The sequence below is a fragment of the Cynocephalus volans genome, chromosome 8 (assembly GCF_027409185.1).
Source record: "Cynocephalus volans isolate mCynVol1 chromosome 8, mCynVol1.pri, whole genome shotgun sequence".
Classification (NCBI taxonomy): domain Eukaryota; kingdom Metazoa; phylum Chordata; class Mammalia; order Dermoptera; family Cynocephalidae; genus Cynocephalus; species Cynocephalus volans.
In genome coordinates this window covers 141,242,777-141,263,210 of record NC_084467.1, presented here as the reverse complement: position 1 = coordinate 141,263,210, position 20,434 = coordinate 141,242,777, and positions in this window count along the sequence as shown.

Sequence of the window (20,434 nt, the reverse complement as noted above, 5' to 3'; positions counted from 1 at the left end):
TCGAAATGTACTATATTATATAGTAACCAAAACAGCATGTCTTTGGCATAAAAACAGACAAATAGACCAATAGCACAGAATAAAGTTCTCCAGAATCAATCCACAAATTTATTGCCAAGTAATTTTCGACAATTATACCAAGAATATACATTGGGGAAAGGACAGCCTCTTCAACAGTGTTGAGAAAACTGGATATCCAGGTGCCGAAGATTGAAACTAGACTCCTATCTCTCACCTTGCACAAATCAACTCAAAATGGATTAAATATTTAAATACTGAAATATTTATGAAACTATGAAACTATGAAACTACTAGAAGGAAACATAAAGAAAATGTTACATGAAATTGTACTGGGCAATGCTTTTCTAAACAAGACTTCAAAGGCACAGTTAACAAAAGCAAAATAGACAAATAAGATTACATCAAACTAAAAAGCTTCTGCACAGCAAAGGAAACAATAAACAAAGTGAAGAGAAACCTACAGAATATGAGAAAGTATTTGTAAGCTCTGTATCTGACAAGGAATGAATGATTATACAGCATAACTTGGAAGACAGAGAAAGCACTTGAGATTTATATCTTGATTATTCAAGGTACCTCAACCAACCAGTTAGCTGTTTTGCCTTTAAGATACTGTATAAATAATTTTGTTTTGTTTTGTTTTCACTGATGATTTTTTGTTATAGCTTCCTTGTTGATTTGGTTTTAGATAGTTTTCCACACAAAAAACCTTGTCATTTCTTACATTTGAGACTAACATTCTTTTAACAAAAATGAAGTTAGTTACTTCTCAAGGAAATATTAGCCTATTCAAATATTTCTGAGAATATAACCCCATAACACCATCAACTTGCATTTAGACTTTTTGATATAGAGCATGGGGAATTGCTCTAATTCTCCAAATTTGTTAAAATGAAAAAGATAAAATTATGATAGGAGTGAAAATGAGCAGAACAAAGGAAACTGTAAGCATGAAGAAAAATTTTATCTCTCTGACAATATTAGTTTTTTTTTTTTAATCTAAGACTGTTACTGTGACTGTTAGACTCATATAAGTTTTTTCAACCTCATCTAGTTACATGGATAAATATACTGCCAATATTGTCTGCACTGAATAAAGATAGCTACTATATTATTCAAAGCTACAAGAAAATCACAACTGATTGATAGCCTTCTTCAAATTTACCTACCCCCTTTGAAGCACATAAAAGTTGCAGAATATTGTTATTCTGTAGAGGTTTTGTGAAATTTTAAACCTTCAACTATTATTAATTGCATCCATAATATATCAGAAACTATATATTTTCAGGAACAACCTGTAATCTTGTCAGAAAAACTGCTTTATATGATTTTTCTATTTTAGAGTGGTAGTTATTGATCCAAATGCCATAAACCACTTGAGTTTAAACTTGTTCCTTATTTATCTTCTATAGTTTCTCTTCACCATAGGGGGGAAAAGTAATTGCATTTGGAATGCTGGGCTGCTGTGAAAACTTTTAACATTAAGTGTAGTGGCACAAATAACTATTCGGATAAAAACGGTTGCTACCTGGCTTACTCACAATACCTTGTGACTTCTTTTTAAATCTATTAAGTACATTTATTTACACCTATCAGTTTTTAATATTAATAATACCACATTTGAATTTAAATAATGTAGATGATTATAGGAAGAAATGTGCATAATGACTTGTAGCATCTTCCTTCTAAAAAGCCAGTAACTTGCTATTTTACAGAATAAGTAAAAGTGATGTTTCCATTTATGAGTGAGGACATGCAGTATTTCTCTTTCTGTGCCTGGCTTATTTCACTTAACATGATTTTCTCCAAGCTCATCAACGTTGCCGCAAATGGCAGCATTTCATTGTATTTTTCTGGCTGAATAGTATTCCATTGTATAAATATACCACATTTTCCTTATCTAGTCATCCATTGATGGATGTAAGTGAGAGGGAGGGAGGGAGGGAGGGAGGGAGGGAAGGAAGGAAGGAAGGAAGGAAGGAAGGAAGGAAGGAAGGAAGGAAGGAAGGAAGGAAGGAAGGAAGGAACCATAATAAAATGTTGAACTTTCAGGAGAGAACAGACCTTATATAGACCTTATATAGTTATTACAGGTGAGAAAGGGGGAGGGGAGGGGGGTTAGGGAGAAATTGGTTAGGGGACAAAAAGAATAATTATGATTTGTAATGATAAACAGGCTAATAATATTGATTCAATCATCACATATTGCACACAAATATTGACAGTGAATTCTGGACCCCATACGTGTGTATAATCAATTATGTTTCAACTAAAAAAATGTTTTTTTAAAAGCTGATGTTGCCAATATTAGAAAAAAAACAGAAAGAAAATATCATTCTAGGCCATTGATAAGTTTGTGTTAGGTTTAGAAGTACTTGAATATTTCCAATATTGTAAATATTCAAGTCATTTTTGATTTCCCAAATTATTTGTAGTTGTACTAGGAATGCATTTATTTAATGATTTTTTTCCATAGTCAACAGCAATACCTAAAACCAAGGGGTACACTTTTGCTATTTTCTATAGTATCTAAACATACGTTCTGTATTTTAAAACATACAAACCATTATAAAACTGATACAACTTAATTCACAATTATGATAATAGCTGTATCTTTGATGACTGGAAAGTATCTACATATTTGGATTTTAAAAAAGAGTTGGAAAATTTTTAAAAGAAAGTGAAAACTTCAAAACAAGAAAAACCTATTATGAAGTAAAACAAAAATGAAACCAATTGATAAAGTATATTATATTATGTCAAAATAATTTAAATTAAGGGCTGCATCATAACTTCAGGCTTTCATAGGTTTACAGATTTTCTGAACAATTTCTTATCTTTCTTATCTAAGAAGATAAAAATTTAAGAACAGTTTGCTCTCATAGCAGGGAACAAATTGAAATTCATTTCCTTGATGAGGTCTTGTCTCTGGTGGACAAAATTAGCACTGCTTTCATAAACTTTATTTTATTTAACTTAACATCCTTGACATATTGTAATTGCTGTTCAGTATCATTTAAGTGAAGAGTTGTGTTTTAAGTTATCTATGAATATTTTGGAAAAATATTTTCTTCTCTAATAAAATATATTGTAATGAAAATAACATTAGAATCTTAATTTTTGAATCAGACAAAACCTGACTTGAACTATAAAACTCACAATTTATGGATGTATGATACTAGAAACTATTAGTAATCCCTTGAAACAGACTTGTAACTTATAAATGGAGATACTTATTTTCTAATACAGGAACAATGGAAATCTGCACTCATATATTAATAATATAAAATACAATCATGACTGACTGCATATTGCTACAAATTAAAATATTTATTAGGCTGGATATTTGACACTGAGTATGTACTATGAGCTGGACCAGGAGTAGGCAAACTTTATTGTTTTTCTTTGTAAAGCAAAGATAGTAGGTATTGTATACTAAATACACTACACTCTGTGGGCTACGTGATCTCTGCTGTAACTACTCAATTCTGCTGCTGTCGTGTGAAAGCATGCATAGATAATGCATAAATCAATGTGTGTGACTTTGTTCCAATAATACTTTTTTAAAAAAACAAATGGGAGGCTGAATTTGGTCTATGGACTATAGTTTCCCAAACCATGATCTTAAACTTATTAATTCATTTAATTTTACATTTTTACAAGAATATTTTTTTATTATAAGTAGTATTTTTTTTTACAAAGCCCTGAATTATAACACCCGGTTAGAAGTGGCATAATAATAACTAACTTACCATTAACTCATTAACTTGGTATGTATCACACAGTTTAACCCAAATGTCATAAACATCAATTTTAACTCAACACGTACCTATGCAAATGATGTCATTATTACGTCCGCTTTACAAATGAAGAAATGGAGATAGCAGGTGCCACTACAGCCTTAGACTCACTTATCCCACATACAAATACCTGCATAGAAGGATATATGGGCTCCTTTGTCACTTCTTATACATGTGCTCGGTGCTGGCACAGTACATACTGTAATTGTTAAGGTCTCAGTATAAAGTTTCTCCACATCGACTACCTTATGACACAAGAGAAAAGTACAATAAAGATGATTGTGTAAGGGGCAGAATTGGATTTCAGTTTAATAGTTGATTTTTCAAAAGGATGGTGGGGAAAGGGTATTTCTCATGTTTTGTACGAGAACAAGGCAAGGAAACTGTTTTTAAACCTTGTGTTTTGATGGAGTGTAGAACATAATTACAGAAATAAAATAATTCTTGGATCAGCTTTCATTATGACCATGTGAGGAGCTCTACTGAATAGCTCCCCAATGGAACTGGTGAAAATTCCAAAGAAAATAACAATTTAAAGCTTCTGGATATGGTCCAAAGGGCAAACAATATGTAAAGAAATGACTATTCAAGACCATCTAAAAAGTGATTTTTGAACCAAGAGCACTTTTTCCATCTACCCTCCCTGTTCATGCAGGAGATGACACACTCTAACCTGCTGCAGCCAAGAACACAGATTCCACTCGCTCATCCTCCAGCCACCAGGCTTTGGTCCCAGGAGAAACAGGGCTGCATCATTTCATATCCTGCCCGCAGATCCCGGTCACTGAGGCCAAGTCCTAGTGGGGTGTGGTGGGGAGATGAAGACTCTTTTCGCCCACCCAGCCCCCGTGCATGAATCAGAGGCTCTTCTTTAATGTGGTGCACAGGTAATTCCTCAGCCCTATAGCCCCTGGCTTGTGAGACAGCAGTTCCACAACTGGAGAGGCCAGCCAAGAGGACTTCAGGGAAATTTCTGTGGATTCAAAGTACAATAACTGAAATTAAAGATTAACTCGAGGAGAAGCTCAACAGTAGATATAACTGGCAGGAGAGAGAATTAGTGGACTTGAAGAAAAAAAAAGCCACAAAAAACATATATTCAGGAAGTTCAACAAACTCCAAGTAGGTAAAAATCAAAGACCCATAAGTGAACACATCGAGGTTAAAATACTGAAAGCCAGAGAAAGACTAGGAGAAAGTCTTGACAAGCAGTCAAGAGAAAAATATATACATGACTTAAAAAGGAAAGTAAGAAAGATTACAGGCCTAAGACCCGAATTTCAGTTTGGCACTTACAGTGAATATGAAAGAAAAACCAAGAATAATACAAAGCTCACAAAATACTTGTCTTACTGACTCTACCCTGTCTGTAGCAGGGTTGTCATTTATTCACTCCTGAATATCAAATATAAAAGTTAATATTCTTGGTAATCAACAACTTCATCAAGGAAGTATATGCTCTTGATTTTCTCTCTGTTCCCCAGCTATTTGTCAATGATAAGGAGAAATGAGTTGCACGTATACCCTGGAAGACACTTACCTTCGAAGCTTGTAACACTTTCATTAAGAACATCTTTGCAGGGCCGGCCCCGTGGCGGCTCACTCGGGAGAGTGCGGTGCTGGTGGTGCCGAGGCCGCGGGTTCGGATCCTATATAAGGATGGCAGGTGCCTCACTGGCTGAGCGCGGTGTGGACCACACCAGGCCAAGGGTTGTGATCCCCTTACCGGTCAAAAAGGAAAAAAAAAAAAAAAAAAAAGAATGTCTTTGCTTTTATTGTCACTATGCCAGCATAACATTGGCTTGCTTATTTTAGGGAACGTGGTGCTTCCAATTTATCTTCGCCAACGTGGCTTTAACCTCTGGATAAGAATAGAATGAAAGTATCTGAGAAGCGTTATGGGGAAAAGGCTGAGAGAACTTGACGCAGACAATCTGCTCTTATTAGAGGGGCCACCGTCGGGACTACTGCTAGCAGAACAAAGCTTGGATTGCCAATTGAGTGAGTATTTTTGGAAACTTTTGGTGATTTCCTTAAATATTACATCTTTTACATTACCAAAATTCTAATGTTTCTCATAGATCTCCTGACTTCCCTTTACGTTGTATTTGGAAAGAACTGTTAGCACTTGCATAGCTTCCCCCTCTCCAACAGTTAAACATCTGTCTGGGTCGCAGAGCTGTTGGACATTTCGGGTCACCCTTTGCCTTGCAGCAACTCTCTCCATTAAAAAGAAAAAAAGAAAGATTGTGTGCCTAAGACATAAAGGAATGACTTTATGAGATATTTGAATGAAAGTAGACCCCCCTAGCTCTCCATAGCTAACAATACTACAGCACTTATGGTTAAAAATTATCAGTGCAGAAATAGCAGGGAATCTGTGGTTTGTTAAATGATTCAAAAGGTGGGCCGGCCCGTGGCTCACTCGGGAGAGTGCGGTGCTGATAACACCAAGGCCCCGGGTTCGGATCCCATATACGGATGGCCGGTTCGCTCACTGGCTGAGCGTGGTGCTGACAACACCAAGTCAAGGGTTAAGATCCCCTTACCGGTCATCTTTAAAAAAAAAAAAAAAAAAATGATTCAAAAGGCAAGTGCATTATGCCTAACTATGCCATTTTGATTGAGTTAGAGATTATATGATCACAGAAACTAGTGAAGGACAGGAATGGTAAGCATTTCAGAAAAATGGGAAAGTGTTGTTATAAGAAAGACAAAATTCATTATTAAAGAGGAAACTGAGAGGTGCAGAAGTTTTGAGCAATGGCGATATGCAAGATGCAACACGAGTGTAGAACGAAGTTATCATAGGGGTTAAGGATTTTGTAACACCATAAATCAAAGGAAATGCGTACTCAGCATGGAGATATGTATGACACAGATTAGAACTAAAGAATGAAAAAGATGCTTTTAAAGAATTTTAGGAAAGTCGAAGAATTTCATGGAATTCTTTAGATGATTGACAAGTAAGGCAAGAGTTTAACAAAATCAGATGTCATAATCTCTTGAACAAGAAGTTCTCTTGCATTTACCATAATCCTCAGATAAGAAATGAAATTAAACTTCTCTACAAAGGTAATATTTTATTCCCTTTACACTAACATGAATCTCCTTCTTCTGACAGGGACCTGCTTCTCAGGGGCTCTTAATGTCACTTGTCACTTAACAGAGCTTGTGTTTCTTTGTTGGCTGAAAGTCATGTTCAGTTTTCTCAACCACTTTATTAATAATCTGTGTGTATCTCAAGAGACAAATCCACATCCCTGCTTTAAAAAAAAAAGGCTAATGGCTTTTACATCAATTGCAAAAGCAAGTCATTTAGGAGACAAAAAGCTATTGGATTGTTTCAGCCAATTTAAAATAAATTGAAATGCCTTTATATGAAACCCTGGCTGAATATGCTTTCAAAGATTAAGGTGCTTTGGCATTAAATAAGGTGTTTGAAGAAACGCCAACCTACCCTCTGATTTTTAGCTATCAGTTAAATTTCTAAGTTTCTTTTTTTTTCCTTTTAAACTTATGATTCCATGATTCATAATTCTGCATGGTTTTCCTTACTTTCTTTATTTGTCAAAATATTTTTTACTAGGTAAAATCAGTAATTGAAAATGTAACTATACTCAACTCATTATATAACAAATATATATGTATATTTTGCAATATATAAGATTCAGGGGGTTTGGTAATTATATGAATATCTTTATTTGTGAGATCCCAATTTAAATAAAGTATTGAAACACCCTTAATTTTTCTTCAAAATTGTACTATATTTTTTTCTATCTGAGAATCATTCATTACATTTTGGAATGTTCTGAAAAGCAGAAGGCACATAGATTTTACCTGAGGCATAAAGACTCTAATTGTTTTTGTTTGTTTTGAAATACTGAAATTATGAATAGTTTACTTGGCATTAATTTGAACTTAGAATAACTCACAGTCTTAGAGAGGATAAAAATTTAGTGAAGATTATAATGGTGATATTAACAGTTACAACAGTCAGTCACAACACTGACTCATTGAACTATGTGTCAGGAATTACGCCAAGTACTTTGTATGCATAAGTCTAATCTAATACTCTCATCAACTCTATGCTCTAGATATTACCCCATCTTTCTGTTCAGAAAACTGAGCCTACTAAAGGTGAAGCCACATATCCAAGATTTCACAAGAAAATTAGGAGGCCTAAAATCCAAGCTCAATGATCACACTTATAGTTCTTGCTCTTAACAATTATACTACTTCCTAGTAAAAGAATAATAATGCAGTCCTATGCTGGAATATTAAAAAAGGTCCATGTCCACTACAGTTACACATTTAAGACCCTGTGGTTTATGTCCTAGCTACTTTTGATTACTATGTGATTTGATCATCAATTTGATTCTACAGAGATTGTTTTCCTCTGTAATTCATGCTTATTGGCATGTCTGTAGTTGATAAAAAAATTTTATATTTTGTGAAAGAATGAATTTGCTAATTTTCTTGAAACTATCATTCAAAAGATAGTTTCCATATAGTTTTAATATTCATTCATTAAATGAAACCAGGCAGATACCTGGATTTTTTCCTTAAATATATATGTATATATATTCATAAAAAAGCATTATAAAGTTCATTCAGAAAATATTGATTTTATCCACAAATAATTACTACTAAAATGTGTCCTAAAATCATCATAATGTAGTTATTGTTTTTAATACAAGCCTGGAGTTATTTGTTGGTTGTTTGCTTATTGTAAACTTTTAAAAACAGATATCCAGATTTCTCTTTTCTTCTTATCCTTTTCTTCTTTGAAATGGAAAATAATAATTGAGTTTAAGTTTGTGTAGATAAGTGTTTTTAAATCTTTCTCAATTTAACAGTTAAGACCTGTAGAGCTAGGGCTGGGTCTGGAGCTCACAGACCCCTCAAACCTGTTGTGCAGACCGGGTCACAAACCCTTCACACACAGGTCTATGAGCTATATAACCAGAAAAAAGGTCCTTGGAGCTGTAGGTGAAGAAAGTGTAGTCTTTATTTCCTAGACATGCACGTCTAGGAGCTAGGCAATTAAAAAAAGAAACTCAAAACTCAATTGTTACCAGCAAAGTCCAAAGAAAAACTGAGCAGCTGCCTGCAAAGTAAACATGCTCTATTTTTAGATGCAAGCTCTCTGCTGGCCAGCAGTTCAGGGCCAGTGTTCCACACTAACGCAATAGCAACAAAACTAAAAAGATACATTGGCATGCACCTGCACTAACTCTACCCCCACACACAATTTGTTTACAAAGAATGTGCTGCACCACACACAACTGGACCTGGGTGAGGGAGCCTGATTAAACTATTCTACTTTCCCAACAAGACCTTTAAAAACTTCTGAGTACTTTCTTTTTTCATTAAGAAGTTATATATAATAATAAAAAATTTGGAAAATGTCAAACTAAACAATTTCTCATCCTATCCTTTTTTTTTTTTTTTTTTTTTTGGTTTTCAGAAGCCTGACAAATAAATCTTTGGAAATAACTTTTCTCAATTTCATTTCAAGCTTACATGTCTTCATCTATTTTTAAACTTTTCTATTGCTGACAGATTACCACCATCAATAACACTTCCTTATTACCTTACAGTTTCTGTGGTAAGAAGTCTAAGCACAGCTTAGCTGGGACCTCTGTTTAGCATCTCATAAAGCTGCAATCAAGGTGTCAGCATGGCTGCACTCTCATCTGGAGGCTCCACTAGGAAAGAATCCACTGAATCACCCAGGTTACCAGCAGAACTCATTTCCTTGCAGCTGCATGAGCGAGGGGCCCAGCTTCTTGCAGGCTGGAGGCTGAAGACCTGCCTCAGCTGCTAGAGGCTGCCCGCAGCTCCTTGCCACCTGGGCTTTCTCAACACGGCCACTTCCTTCATCAAGTCAGCAAGGAGAGCCTCTAAAGCAAGTCTGTTGGCAGGATGGAGTCTTCCATAATATAATGTCATCACAGAAGTAACATCCCATCATCTTTGCAATATTCTGTGGGTTAGAAGCAAATCACAGGTCCTGTGGCTATAATGGTGTGAACATTGGGAGGCAGAGATCATGGGTGGCTGCCTTAGAGTCTCTGTCCATTAAATTATGCACAAATAAATAGACCTGCCAAAGGTTTCTAAAATATAGGCTGCCAGATAATTAAGACACAATAGAATTTGTTTAGTGCCCAGGATGTGAAAACAGTCATACCTATGTGATGCTAAAGTAGATGGAAGACATAATTTCAAATACTAGCCTTGAACACCAGTGTTTAACCACAATCATTCTATGTAAATTTATCTATTATTGGAATAACAATAAAGTACACACTTTTGTGGCTTGACTTGTAAAATACATGTAGTGTAATTTTAAAACTATACTTGTGGTTTGGGAGCACGTATCTAATAAAATCCCTAGCAGTGATAATTTGTGAATAAATAAATCAATGATTGACTGAATACATTAATTTAAATAATTGATCTTAGGGCATACAGGCACAAATATCCACACTCTTCCCTGACATGCACACAACATAACAGATGATTTGTGGATTTTCATAATTATTTAAATAGGTTCTAAAAATACCCAAATTTGGATTTCCTAATGCTACAAAACCTGTCCACTTTTGATTATTTCTTAAACTTGCATCCTAAAAAGAAAAAAGCTTACAAAATTTTTGGTCTAAAATATTACATTAAAATGTGATAAAGAAGGGAAAAAAATTAAAAGGAAAAAAAATGACAAAATAGAAGGGCAAGCAATACGTACTGAAGATCTGTCATAATGAAAAGATAAAAGAGCCAAAGTCCTTTCTCTATTGCTGTCTGAGAGAAGGCTTAGGGGATTAAGGTGATTCTTGAAAGAATAAAAGCATAAACCGAAAACAGCACCAGAGAAACATGCTAAAGAAAAAAAAGAAGTGTTATAAAGAAATACTTCTCTTAATTCTCATGGAAGACCATTTATTTCTCATTAAAATTCTTAAAGCTTTACAATTTTATATCAAGGGAATAATTTTAAGAGTAAGCTCTGCATCTGGATTATTTCAGTAAACAAGATTTTAAATTATTTTAATTTTTAAAAAAGTGATACTCTAAGTTTAATCAAAATATTATATTATGTCTAGGAAAGGATATTTCAAAACTTTTTCAATCTTAATTAAGATTTATTTATTTATTATTATTTTTTTTATTTTTTTATTTTTTTATTTTTGGTCGTTTTTTCATGACCGGCACTCAGCCAGTGAGTGCACCGGTCAGTCCTATATAGGATCCGAACCCGCGGCGGGAGCGTCGCCGCGCTCCCAGCGCAGCACTCTACCAAGTGCGCCACGGGCTCGGCCCTTAATTAAGATTTATGGCACATCAATTCTTTTGGTTTTCCTGGATATAATAATCTCAAGTAGTAGTTAGGCTAAAAAATATTTTCTTATCAAATGTCATACTATACATCATATAGCTTCAGTGAGAGTAATTTGGGCTATGTCTACATGTACTATTGCACTTTCAATCAAAACCAGTACAGTCAATTATTGTTATTCACAGTTGTTATATTGTGTGAAGTTACCACAATTACTGAATAAGCAAATACTGAACCACTTCTAGGGAAAATACAGGGTGAGGCTTCTGTGAGCCCCTGGTCACAATATTTTCATCAACTTATTAATACATAACCTTATTTTGTGTGTGTTTCTGTTTAAAGATATCTATATTTAAAGACATATGTATTTTCTCTGTGAGGTACATCACAGTCCTCTTCTGCTCAAAACACTAAACAGCCCTTCAGCGCTATGCTCAGGTAAAATCACTAACACAAAACACAAAAATGTGACAAAATTGACACTAACTATACCATGAAAAGACATTTCTTAAAGCATAAAAACTAAAATTAAAAGGGCAAAGTGTCACTTGGTTGGACTTAACTGGTAATGTGAGCATAGGAAGACTAAAATTGTTTTCACTCTAAGCATTTCCTTGTATGACCACAAAAGTCACATGAGTATTGATTTGGGGGTTAAAAGTAAATTTCAGCCAGGGGGTGAATTCACACCTTTGGAGTCCATGCATATTGAATCAACCACAATATGCATGGTGACCCTCATATGCGTAATGGGAATCAACCATGGCTCTAATCTAATTTCGTCATCTTTTCCTCCCAGGTCTGTAGAGAGTACTATAAGAAATCATCTGTTAAGGTTTGTTATTCCACTGATAAATGTTACATTTAATATATAAACAGGGGCAAAATAAGTATAATTTTTTTTCTTCTATAAAAAACTAAAAATAAAATCTAAGTAAATCGTTTTTGATTTCAAGTATATGCAACACTGGAAAGCTTTTATTTTCAACTTTGTCCTGTTATGGAAAGGGATTATATTAGTGTTTAGATCTCCCACATAGTATATTAATCATCCAGCCATTGGTATATAAAAGAGTTACTGAAATGTAATGGCTTTAAATATTATCTTAGAGTCTTTGTGGAGTGTCATAGTTGGATGATTCTGGTGCAAGATATTTAATGAGTCATCTGAAGTCATCGGAAGGCTCGAATGGGACTGGAGGATTACCTTCCACTCACTCAGTTGGCTGGTAGCTAGAGGCCTTGGTTCCTCTCGAGGTCTTGGTAGGGAACCTCAGTTCTTCAGCATGCTAATAAGTAGAATGTATGTCAGATTAGGTAGTAATATGTTACACTTACAAAATTAAAACTGAAAGGTGGAAAAGATACTGTTAGGGATGGGTGAAATTTTAAATAAATTATTGAACAAGACCTCAGTGTGACTATCTAAGGAAATACCGTTACAAGAAGAAGAAAGTTGTTTGAAGTATAAAGATTCCTGACATGTGAAATGTTAAGGTAACATCAAAGAGACTGGCTGGAATACAGTGAGCAAGAGAGAGAAAAGGAGGAAATGAAGTCAGAACTGAATGCTCACCTTATAGCTTAGGCCACTGTAAGGATTGCTTTTCTTTTTTCTTTTTCTTTTTTTTTTTTTTCTGAATAAGAAGAGAAGTCGTTGGAGGGGCACTGGGGTGGGAAAGCAATAGTAGCTAACCTGTAGACTTGATATAATTCCAATTAAAGCCCCAGTATGTTTTTGTTGAACTTGACAAAGAGATTTTTAAATATATTATGAAAAAGGGGGGGGGGGTAAATAGCAGTGCATAAATTTGTGCCATGCCTAACATTAATAATGATTTTGAAAGTATAATAAATTAAAGCAGCAAAGTAATACTGGATGATATATAACTAAGCATAACAGAACAAGTAATAGATGTATCTGAGAAAGGAGGTTTTGGGTCATCTTTTATTAGAAAGGTGTGGATTTTTATTATTGGCTTTTAAAATGTGCACCTATTTTTATGCTCTACTATTATACCATGTTTTCTTACAAAATTAGAACAAATACAATAAAATTTTGATACTGAATAAAATACTTGATCATATGTTAAATTAAATTTCAGTGAATACCTGGGTTATCTCTCGAATAGCATTTCTCATACTTACATCTTGATATGCTTGAGTCAGAGGAAAAGAGATGAGATGGTAGATAGGAATCTAGAAATTGCAACTAATCTAGTATACCCATTGAAATAAATCTCTCTCTTTGAATATTGTAGAGAAATCATAAAATGCTTGCTTTATTCTGTCATTTGCAATTCTAAACAATACTCTTTTGTACTTCAGTTTTTATGGTCTGTTTACATTTATATTTATATGTCATAAAAGATATGAGTTCGTTCTCATAAGTTTGGTGATGGCAGGAGGAGACGGAACTGATGAAAAGTATTTAAAATATATTATAGTATATGTGTTCATTGTTCAATAACTACTATAGTTTATTAATCTAAATCATAACCATACTATAGTGGCTTGCATCTATTAGAACCCTTACTTTATGCCAGGAACAACACTATACACACACACACACACACACACACACACACACACACACACACACCCCACTAATACCACAGTATTTGTCTGTTTCTGTTGCTCATAACAGAAATACCTGAAACTGGGTAATTTGTAAAAACAATATTTATTGCTTACAGGTTTTGAGAATGGAAAGCTCAAAGTCTAAGGAACATATCTGATGAGGGCCTTGTTCCTGGTGGTGACTCCAGCGACTCAGGGTGTCACACGGTGGAATGGCAGAAGCAGAGCAAGAGAGACTGATCTCCTCACCGGCTCTCCTTTTAAAGACCTCAGAACCACACTCACAACCACCACTAAACCATCAATGGATTAATCCATTTACTAGGGCATGGTCCTCACAATCTAATCACCTCTTCAAGGCCCCACCTTTCAATTACCATAACAGGATTTTCCACCCTCTCATTACTGTCAGTGGGGATTAAGCTTCTAATACACAAAACTTGGGGACACAATTCAATCCATATTATATATACACATACACATATATACATGTCATCTCTTTTATTCTTGTAAAACATGCACAGTCTGGCTTATTAAATATATGACATGTTAAAAACAAAGCCTTTATCTCTCATAAAATGTTGTGATAATGTACTCATATTAGGGAATGATTAAAATGTTAGCCATTTCTTAATATATTTATATATTATAAAACTGGTAAATAGTCTTTGCACCTGTTACCAGTAATTTGCAATTATCCATTGCCTGAAAGACTGCAATATGTTTCATAAGCCAAAAAGTAAAGCTTGTTATCAAAAGAGAACACAATATAAAATGCAAGTTGTCAATTCTTTGAGCAGCCATCTAGCTTAGAACTATTTTCCTGCAACTGAATATAAAAGAAATGAAACTGAGATAAATTGTCCATTCAGGTTTATAGCATATTATTATGTCTTTAAATGGTGGGAGAAATGCATAAAAATATTAAATCCACCTATTACATAGAAGATTTTTTAAATAACATACAACACATTTAAAGTTGTTATTAGCAAAACCTTATAAAATCTTTGTTTGAATACACTTACTTAGACTATAGACACACTCTTATAATTAACATGTTATTTTTGCAAATTACCTGCATATTTGTAGAAAGCCAAATGTTCAATTGCTCAGAAGTGGGTATTACAATATAAGCACTGAAAATTACATTTACTGCCAGAAGAATGGCATTTTTAAAATGGCATAATTTGTGTGGAAGAGGCAACAAGGGTGACTGGGTAATTGACATCTGATTTAACATTTCACTTTCTTTCTTTTTTCTGTCAGAGGGTGGTAATATTAGTAGTTATGTCATAGGGTTTGCATAGGAATTGAATTAAATAATCAGTTTAAAGCAAAATGAACACAAAATTAACATTAAAAGTACACAGCAAATATTCAACAAATATATTAAAATGAGAAGAAAGAATAATGAATGAGTGATTACAGAATTTCCTGTTGATGAGATAAATGTCTTTGCATTTGCAATAAATATGTTTTGAATGAGCCATTTTAATTCATTTTTTAATGCAGAAGTTACCTAAAAAAAAAAAAAAGTGTGTGTGTGTGTGTGTGTGTGTGTGTGTGTGTGTGTATGATGTTCTGGAAATCACTTGGTTAATGTAAATAAATATAAATAATTCAATCCAGTGAATAAAGTTAAACTATTAATTATAATTTTGTGGCTTCACATTGCACTATCTTTAACCCTTCTGCACACAGTGATAAAACTAGGCCAGAGCTGTGAACATCAATTGCATTTAAGGTGGGAGGGGGAAGATATTGACAAGTAGAGATATGAAGTTCACTTTTAAGGGGATTTTTATCAATCTGGTGCAGGAAGATAGGAATAGACAAGTGTTGTAGTTGGAATGAATGTTCCTCCAAAACTCATCCTGAAACCTGATCCCCAATTGTAATTGTGTTAACAGGGTGGGAAATCCAACTATGGTATTAGATAGGCGTGGCCTTTGAGAGGTGGTTGGATAGTGAGGGCTCTGCTCTCATGAATGGATTTCTCCATTCATGAATTAATGATAAATGGGTTATCACTGGAGTGTCAGCAGTGGCTTTGTAAGGCGAAGAAGCATATGGAGATGCCTCTGTGCCCCCTCACCATGTAATATTTTGCACTGCCACAGGCTTCCACAGAGAGTCCCCACCAAGAAAAAATTCTCACCAGATGCACCTCCTTGACCTTGCCCTTTCCAGCCTCCCAAACTGTAAGAAATACATTTCTTTTCTTTATAAATTACCCAGTTTCAGGTATGCTGTTATAAGTGAAAGAAAACAGACTAATGTTAACAGGTAAGCACTTCTCTTTCTCAGGGATCCAAATTGTTGAGAAAGGCAATATTATTTGCATTTCCAGCCATGTCCCAGGCATAAAAATGATGGATGGATGGATAGATAGATAGATAGATACATAGATGATAGATGGGTGAATAGATGGACTAAATTCACTTCTCAGCACACTCTCAAGTTCTCATCAAAGACAGTAAAACATTTTATAATCTAAATTTATGAATCACAGGAACAGTTTTTATTTACTGACAATTCTCGATATTTGAAAGCATCGTCTGTGGTTGTCTCTTCCTATCTTTTCTCACATTCTCCTCATTTGACCCCCATTCTTTGCGGTCTTCTTCCAATATATCTGGCAAGGCCATCTTAGGCTTGTTTGGGGATCCTGTATTCCACTCTCTCTCTCTTCTTTCTCTTCCCTTCTTATAAAGGAAAGCCATATTTTTCAATGTGTTGATAATAATTCACATGTAAATAATTCCAAAATCTACATCTCTGTTCAAACTTCTTTTCTGAATTCCAAAGCTACATATTCAGCTGTTTACTTTCTTCTCCACTTATAAGTGTCATAGTAAACAGGCCTAAAATAGAACACAGAAATTTTCCCATCGAATAACTAGTAACACTCCAGGGTACACAATCTTGGTAAAGGAGTCATCTTATCACTAACCGTGTAGGAGTTATTACTTATTCTTCTGACTCCTTCATTTTTGTTTATCAGCCATTCTAGCTTCCAAATGTCTATTGTCCATTTACATTTCCATATTCCACCTGATATCACCATAACCTGAAGTAAATGATGTCTCTCATCAGTCTGATAGTTTCCTAGTAGTTCAGGAACATTCACTTTTTTTTATGTATAAAAAGCATTCTTCATATTCTGCGGTTATTGAATCATAAATGTTACTCTCAAAACAAACAAGCAAACAAAAATAAAAAATGCAATAGCTTACTACTGCACTTGGAAATTACCAAAATCTCTTACATAGTCCACAGAAGCACTGCTTCAATACATTCACTTTGGTGTCCTGAAAATCAGCACTGTAAACAGCCACTTTTATGATATACAAATACCCTAATGTGTAAAAAACATGGCCCAACTCATCATATCACTGTTTTCCACACATATACTTCCAAATGACTTATGCCCTTTTCTGTATTTTTTTTTCCATTTCTTCTCCAAGAAATCATTTTTAAAACCCGTCTTGATTCACTTAATAAATGTATACTTATCCTTGATATCTCACCTCAAGTGTCATTGTCTTTCAAAGCAAAACTTTATGGAAGAGTTGTCTATACTCACTGCATCCCCCATTTTACCCCCAATTCTCTCTAGAACGCTTGCCAATCAGGTCACTGTCTTCAACACTCCACTTCAGCCACACTTTTCAGAGTCACGGACAACTTACATAGTGTCTATCGAGGAAGTGACATCTGTAACTACATCTAGGGTATTAGCTCCACTGCTTAGAGGATAGCAAAGTGTGTAAGGGCACCCACCGCCAGGAGCAACAGTCCCAGATGCCAACCCACTGCATGGTTTGCAGGTGTCAGAGTCACCAAGAAAGACATGGCTCACACAGGCAGTGGATAGAACAGTGCTTTTTATCACAGAGACAGAGCAAGATCACCTTAACCGTGAGCATGGGTTCCTATACCCAGCAGGTCTTGCCCTATAGCCTACCCAGGAAGAAGGTGTCCTCTCGCAGTGCAAGTGAACGATCCTGTTCCCTCTATACTGGGTACAGATGGAGCAGTGAAGTTGGCCAAGTTCCACATGATGCACACCCTCAAGCAGAACAAAGAAGTACACATCAAACCTGGAACAGGGAAAGATATTCAGAAACAAGGTGATATGCTCAGCATAGGCTGTGAGGGTGCTTTATCTACATGTAAGGAAATATTCCAGGTCCAAGGTACACTCTCACGAGACGACGCAAGTGTCAGCAGGCTGCCAAGGCACATGAGTGCCCCCCTAAGAGTATCAATAATCAAAACTTGGTGAAAATTTTTTCACCTTTCTTAATTTCTCAGTAGCGTTTGGCAAACTTAATTGTTCCCACGGTAATATTCTGTTTTTCACTCTGTATCTGAGACAATATTTTCAACTCAATTAATGTAGATTTACTTCCATAAAGTTGTCTGCTCTAGCCCATCTATCTGAAATAGTATCCCTGTCATTTTTCTCTAGTCCCTTTATCTTATTTTGTTGTCCACCAAAAATTTATCATTGCATAAATATATATGCATATCTATCTGTTAAATTTTTTTTTGTGATCTATCTTCCCAAATAGAATATGAACTCATGAGAAATGGGACTTCGTTTTTATTTTTGGTTTTGTCTGTTTGTGTGTATGTGTGTGTGTGTGTTTAAAAATCTTTTAATTCTAGTATAGTTTTACATTTACAGAAAAATTGCAAAGATAGTAAAGAATGGTCCCATATACTCCACACCTAGTTTTCACTTTTATTAACATTTTACATTATTGTGATATACTGCTTCAATTAATGAACTCATATTGATACATTATCATTAAATAAAGTCTGTACTCTATCCAGATTTCCTTAATCTTCACAAATACGATTGTTCTGTTCCAGAATCCCATACAGGATATCATATAACATTTGGTAATTATGTCTCTTTAAGCGCTTCTTGACTGGCACATTTCTCAAACTTTCCTTGTTTTGAAGACAGTTTCGAGTACTAGTCAGCTATTTTGTACAAAGTCCTTCAACTGGTGTTTGTCTTGATGTTTTTTTTCTCATGATCAGACTGGAGTTATGTGTGTTGGGGAGGAAGACCACAGCAGTAAAGTGACATTCTCATCACACCGTATCAAGGGTACATACTTTAAACTGGACTTACCACTGTTGATATTGACCGTAATCACTTGTCTGGGGTCTTGTTTGTCAAATCTGTCCACTGTAAATTGACTACATTTTTCCCCCGTTTCCATTCCATACTCTTTGGAAGGAAGTCACTAAGTGCAGCATTAATTTACACTTAGATGGTAAGGAGTTTTGTTCCACCTCCTAGAAGGTGAGGTATCTGCACAAATTATTTGAAATTCTTTAATTCTCTTCCATTTATTTGTTTATTCAACCATTCATTTACATCAGTATAAACTCACAGATATTTCTCTTATACTTTCGAATCTAATCTCATTACGTTACTTCATTCCAGCTTTGACCATTGGGAGCTCTTTCTTTTGCCCCCACGTTCCTTTGATGTACCCCATCATTGTGGCTTTGTGTTTGTTTTTCAGCATTTCCTTACTTTTTATAAGTTTATCTTTTGTAAAATAAGCTCTAAGCTCCTATTCCATACTCATTACCTCAGTCTAGAATTACCCATTTCTCAAAGGAACTCTGTTTTATTTATTTATTTATTTATTTATTTTATTTTTCTGGAGAATGGTATTAGAAATCAAGATCTAGGCCCTCGTTGTGCTATTTCCTACTGGGGTGTCATCATTTTTAGGAATGCTTAGGAGACAGAGCAAAGAATTATATGTGTATATATTAACCTGTGTGTATACACCTATATATAAGTATATCTTTATGTAACTGTTTGTATCTATACTAAGATAAATATGAGTATATGTTGATGTATCCAACCTTATTCCATTCTTACACGGATAATTCTAGTCCCCTCCTATTGATTACAGGAAATTTCTTACTCCAACAGTGAGAAGCCTAACTCCCACTGTCAGCCATCTATTTACTTAATTTTTGTTTCTGTTATAAATATATAGTAGTACCTCTATACCTATATAGCACTATTCTAATCGTTAAGTCATATCCCTGTTGGAAACAACTTTATAAATGACAGTACGGTACTTTTGTATAGTTTCTTTCCGTTTCTACTTATTTCTAAAGATAATTAGATCAGCTCTTTTCCCCTGTTCCCTTTAGAGAGGATGTCTCACATATATGTAATTATGTAGATTATGTCAACTTTTTCATTCTTTCCTGGATCCCCAACCTCTTAAATTATGTTTTATATTGGCATTCATTAATGTCAACTCTTTGTACTTTAAAATTCTACAGGTTTTGACAAATGCACAATGTTTGTATAAGGTATCCATCATTATAGTATCATATAGAACACTTTCTCAGCTCTAAAAAACAATCCCTTGTGCTGAAATTGTTTAAAACCTTTCCACTTTCCCCTAGCAACCACTTATCCGTTTACTATCTGTATAATTTTGTCTCTCAAAATATCATTGAACTGGAAATATACATATGCAGCCTTTCCAGACTGCTCGTTTCACTAGCAAAATACATTTAAGATTCATTCATGTTTTTTTCATTGCTTGAAAGCTCATTTGTTTTATTCCTAAATAAAAGTCCGTTGTGTAGATGTCCCATAGCACATAGCCACCTGCTGAAGGGTGGCTTCCAA